Source organism: Ursus maritimus, unplaced genomic scaffold, assembly GCF_017311325.1.
Source record: "Ursus maritimus isolate PB19 unplaced genomic scaffold, ASM1731132v1 scaffold_27, whole genome shotgun sequence".
NCBI classification, from domain to species: domain Eukaryota; kingdom Metazoa; phylum Chordata; class Mammalia; order Carnivora; family Ursidae; genus Ursus; species Ursus maritimus.
Window position 1 is genome coordinate 29807497 of NW_024425230.1, and position 5543 is coordinate 29813039.

At 54.3% G+C, this 5543-nt stretch overlaps 1 long non-coding RNA gene across 1 annotated transcript; it reads right to left on the reverse strand.

Annotated features, from left to right (window-relative positions):
* Nucleotides 1–1191: 1191 nt before the first annotated feature.
* Nucleotides 1192–1837, reverse strand: LOC121105503. Its single transcript, XR_005838020.1, has 2 exons — nucleotides 1648–1837; nucleotides 1192–1392 (listed from the first exon to the last, which is right to left on the reverse strand). It is a non-coding gene; the product is annotated as an uncharacterized LOC121105503 (long non-coding RNA).
* Between the last annotated feature and the right edge of the window lie 3706 nt (nucleotides 1838–5543).

Here is a 5543-nt window from a genome sequence, read left to right on the forward strand (position 1 = left end):
CTTCCTGCTGAGCGGGGAGCCCGATGCGGGGCTCCAAGGACTCCAGGATGATGACCTGAGCCGAAGGCAGACTCTTTACGACTGAGCCACCCAGGTGCCCCCTCATCAATGTCTTCTGTTTATTGGACCCCAACCTCTGTGACCAGCCCCTTCTTGACTGCAGTGAGCCAGGCCTGTGGTGGGGGTAGGCGGGGTGGGGGCTGCCTAAGGGATGAGGGAGATGGTGGGTTGAAGCCAGCTTCACATGTCTAAGCCTGAGAGGCCACGGCAGTTGGAAGGGTCTACCATGGCGGTGGGCCCTGGAGAGCTGGGTCCAGCTTCGGTGGTGTTGGGGTGGACTGGTGCCACTTCCCCACGGCTACATCCCTGGCGAGGCATGGGCGGCATCTGCGGTGGGAAGCTCAGATGTCCTGACCTTACCTGACAGAGGACTCGAGGTCCTCAATGAGCTAAAAGCCCTTGTCTGGTGCTGGCTTCTGCAAGTGGCCTTGGAGAGCCCGCTGGGGTTATGCCTGCAGGGACCTCAGCTGCCTCCTCCCATTCTGCATCCTGTCTGCCCTCTTCCCGGGAAGCAGAATTGCACGGTGTGAGGCATGCAGGCTCTACAGCTCCCCTTCAGTGTTTGCATCTGGCATGTACTTACTGGCTGTGTGTGCTTAGGCAAATTACTTAGCCTCTCTGTTCCTTCATCTGTTGAATGGATCCCCCCCTCATAGGGTTGGTGGAATGAGGTAATTTTTTATAAAGCCCTTAGAAGGATGCCTGGCCTAGAGTAACCACTCAATAAAGGTGAACTATTATTGGTATTGTTTCTATTAGGCTACTCCTCTGAGGGCTCTTCTCTCTAGCATCTCTAGCTCTCTGCTGCCCTCTAGTGGACACTGGCTGCACTGTCCTGAGGGGACCCTTGGTGTGTCCACAGAGGAAATTTCTTCCTTCAGATTTCAAAGGCAATTTGCCATGTAAGGGAAACCTTATGGTTGATTCCTGGATAGAATCAAACAACTAATTTCTTCCCCTTCCTCCCAAATAGAAGTCACCTTTGGGTTGGTATTTGCATATTGGTTTGCTTGAAGCAGCACCCTGTTTAATGGAAAAGCTACAAGGGGGCAATTTTTCTTCTTGATATCGATGTTAATTGATCATTTTCAGTTTTTACAGGTGTGATTACCTTTAACCCCAATACATTTCTGCAAACTTCTTTATTCCACTGTCGAAGCTAAACATTATCACCCACACCCCAGTGTGGGGATAACCTGTCCGTTTTCTCAAATTCTGTCTCTTCTTCTTCGTCCAACAGTCTGCGTAGAAACTGGGGAACAGCAGAGACCGTTCGTTTTGCTCACAGCTCTATCTCTGGTGCCCATTACAGGGTCTGGCACATGTACCTGTCTGTGGAAGGAGGAATGCACTCATGGCAACCACGTGGCCTTGTGGCTCCCTGCCCCTCCTTCATCCTATTGAAAGGGCCACCACAGAAGAATGGGGGGGGGGTCCACTGAGGCATTACGGGGGGCGGGCGGGCTCTGTGCTGAGCGCTAATAGACTCTGGGAGGAGACTTATTTAGAGGGAAAGATGAAGGTAAAGGGAGGGCATAGCTGTTGGCCAGAGGGGGCGAGAGGGTTGGAAAAGGTCTGGACACCTACCTGGTTTGGCCGGAGGGAGGTCAGTTAGACCACGGGGAGGGGCAGGAACAGTCCTGTTTCAGGCTGTCCCGGAGGTGAGGGGAGCCTGGACCTTGGTCTCCCGCCGCACACCTGTGCCTGGGGACAACATGGCCGGCGCTTAACCCGGACGTCGCATCAGCTCTGTGGCTCACGCTCCAGCCTAAGAACACCTGCGCCAGGTCTGCGCACCTTCCCCACACAGTCTTTATTCAGGTTTTTACGGCTCTCAGCTCCGCCCTCGGCCCCGCCCCTCAACCCCAGCCAATCCGAGAGCCCCAGCAACCCCCACGTCCAATGCGGAGCCTCCCGGCCCGAGCCCCGCCCCGCCGCCTCCACCTGCAGCCGCGGCGTGCGGACGCGTTCCCCTGCTGGGTCGTCTGCGCTTGTCCACGGAATCCTAGGCCTGCGCTCCGCTCTTGGGGGTGCTGGAAGGGACGGCGGCCAGGGTGCCTACCCCGGGGCCAAGTGTGAACCCGGCCAGTGCCCGCTCCCGGGATCTCCCTATCCGGAGGCGGCACCTTCTTCACGTGCGAGCCCCCGCCCCCTCGGCCCCCGGTCCTCTCTGACACCGTTTAACCTTTACGGCTAAGGCAGACTTTGTAGGTGCAATAAGTCCACTCTGAGCAGGGGCCGGCTGTCCCGTCCCCTCCCTGGCCTCGCCGTAGGGCCGAGCCTTAGCTCCTTTCTCCCTTAGTCCTCTGCCTCCCGAGCCCACCATCCTCTTAAACCCGGGCGGTCGAGCTTCCCAGCCCAGCCCAATGTCGTTGCCGTGGGCTTTGGCTCCACCTAGTGGCACAATGTTTAACTTCCGAGGCGCTGACAAGCTGGGGCTAAGGCGGCGGCAGGTGGGTACCTGGATTCACCCCAGTGACCTTGGAATGAGCACAAAGTGGCCTTTCTCTGCCTCGGCCCAGCCCCTCCCTCTGGTGCTGGGGTGCTGGCGAGGTTCTTGCCAAGCACAGATGCCCCTTCAGACTCCTCTGCCTCCAGAAGGCTTTGGTGACCTAACAAGCAAGGACTCTCAGAGGAACTGGTGCCCTGCGCTCGCATCCCTGGGCTGGCCTTGACACCAGCTGCTGCTGTCCCAGGGCTCCCACAATTCCAAGAGATGCCTCCCTCCCCCTGAGTACTGGCACCCAGACCAGCCCTCTTCCCACTTTACTTTTCTCCCTGCCCTCATCTGGGCTTCTTTTTATTTTCTTAAAGATTTTATTTATTTATTTGACAGAGAGAGAGAGAGACAGCTAGCGAGAGAGGGAATACAAGTAGGGGGAGTGGGAGAGGGAGAAGCAGGCTCGCAGTGGAGCAGGGAGCCCGATGTGGGGCTCCATCCCAGAACGCCAGGATCACGCCCTGAGCCGAAGGCAGATGCTTAATGACCGAGCCACCCAGGCGCCCCTCATTTGGGCTTCTTCTCAACCATTTGCTTTCCCCACCCTCTTCCTCTCCCTTCCTCCCTCCCTCCCTCTCTGCCCCATCTCACCGCCCTCTCTGTGTGTCTGACTGTATGCCTGTCTGCGTCGCTGTCAGCCTTTCCCACCCTCCAGCCCCTGTGTCCAGCGGCCTCTCTAGGCCCCACGTATGTTTGTGCAACTGCTGCGTGAAAATCAGGGTGAGTGGTGCCTTCTCCTGCCGCCAGTACCCACCTGCCTCAGGAGGGAAGAAGTGTCTGTGGCAGCCTCTGAGGCCAGCTTGTCTCAGACTCTGTGCCCTCAGCAGCTCCCTCCACTGGTTGCAGTAAGGAAGTTCTTTCTTACTTGATGGGACATGACATGACATCGCTTCCCTCCCTGCTCTGAACTGGTTCTCTTGTCTTCCCCATCGCAGCTGGGCTCTGCCTCCCCAGTCCAGCCAAGGCGATGTTTGTTGTTAGGTGTGTGTGTGTGTGTGTGTGTGTGTGTGTGTGTGAGAGAGAGAGAGAGAGAGAGAGAGAGAGAGAGAGAAGGTGTGCATGCTTGGGTGGAAGATAGGGAAGACCTACAGGTCCAGGTTACTTCTGTGTTACCCGTTAGAGGAACCCATGGCCCGAGCCCCCAAAGGGGACCATGTGAATATTCGACAGCTTTAACAAATGATTGGTTCTAAATAAGAACACTGCAAAACTGAAATCAATAAATTCTTTTTTTTTTTTAAAGATTTTATTTATTTATTTATTTGACAGAGTGACAGACAGTGAGAGAGGGAACACAGCAGGGGGAGTGTGAGAGGAAGAAGCAGGCTCCCAGCAGAGGAGCCTGATGTGGGGCTCGATCCCATAACGCCGGGATCACGCCCCGAGCCAAAGGCAGACGCCCAACGACTGCACCACCCAGGCGCCCCTGAAATCAATAAATTCTTAATCAAAAGTCCGACTGTAACATTATATCAACCTCATTAATTGTTAAATTTAGGATTCATAAAATTTTCATTACATTTGAAGGAATGTGTGGGCTACGTTTTACAAGAATTCCCAATTGTGATTTAAATCAGTTCCTCTTAGCCAAATGGTTTCAAGAGCAAAATTATAAATATCCTTTCAAAAATTTTACAGCAGATTTTGAATATTTTAATATGCTTGCACTGATCTGGGGTGAAGCTGTCAGAAATAAAGACGCCAGGGCTTACAGAGGTCCTAAAAACAGCTCTTTGTCTTAGGGTGAGGCAGGAGACAGGATATCAGTGAGGATGAGGGGGTGGGGTTGGCAGTGGGGCACAGTCAAGCCTCAGGGGACAGGGTGGGGACAGGAATGGTGAAGGGGAGAGGGAGTGGTAGTGTCCTCTTCTTTCGCTTCTTCTGGGAGTGCTACTCAACCTCTCAAGTTGGGGTGCAGGGGCTCCTCTGGATGTACAGGGGTCTGGGGTCTTTTTGGAGCAGGGAGGGGCCACAGGGCCTCTGAGGGAAGATTAGGGTTCAGGCTTGCTCTCCCCCATGGGAAGTTCATATGGGTGCTTGGCCCAAGTGGAGCGAGGTCTTATAGGGGGTTGTTATGGGAGGCCTCTTCTCCCCTCCCCCACCCAACTTCTCTTCCACCCCAAAAGTTCTGTCAACTCAGTCCCATATTCTCCTTTATTTCACTCTCTCTGGCTAGAAGGAATAGACCAGGATCCATTAAAAGTACCCCAAATGGGATCCCCTTCCTCCAGGGCACAAACACTCAGGCCTTATAAACCCTGGTTATGCGATAGCCAGCCTGGGTGGGGAGGACAGATGTCATTTCTTCCTGGGAAGGTATCACCACTGGCAAATGGCCACATGACCCCTCCCAAGGCCAAACAAAACAAAACAAAACACGAGAATGAGAGAGAGAGAGAGAGAGAGAGAGGAGAAACAGTGAACAACAAGAGGAATTTAGTGTTGAGTTTTGAGTCACATTTTGCTGCTTCAAATTAGAAATGCCACAGCTTGAGGCCTGTCACCAGGGCTGGTTTCTCTCTAAACTGTCTGGGTCCTGCCTCACCCGCCCCCCAACCCCGGACGCTTGAACTGTTAGAGTGTGAGTGGTGGCATTAGAACATAGAAGAAACTCATCCTGAGCCGGGTATGGGGGGGGAGGTGTGGCCTGACTTCCTGACAGTCTGCCCCAGTCTGGAGTTGGGCATGTGAAAAGAAAGAAACGAGGGAAGAAACAGAATTTTCCTGTATGGTGTTTATATCCTAACCTAACCAGGGGGTGGCGGGGGGGGGGCATTAAATGCGGGGAAGTTAGCGAGGCTCCTCTGGGAACCCACGCATATTCTGAGTGCCTCATTATCTTAATCCTTGCGACAATCCTGAAAAGCAGGTGTGATGCCCCATTTCAAAGATGAAGAAGTTAAGGCTCAAGTGGCTTGCTCAAGGCCACCCGACCCCTCAGTGGTGGACCTGGGATTTGACCCGCATCCGTCCGCTCTGAAGC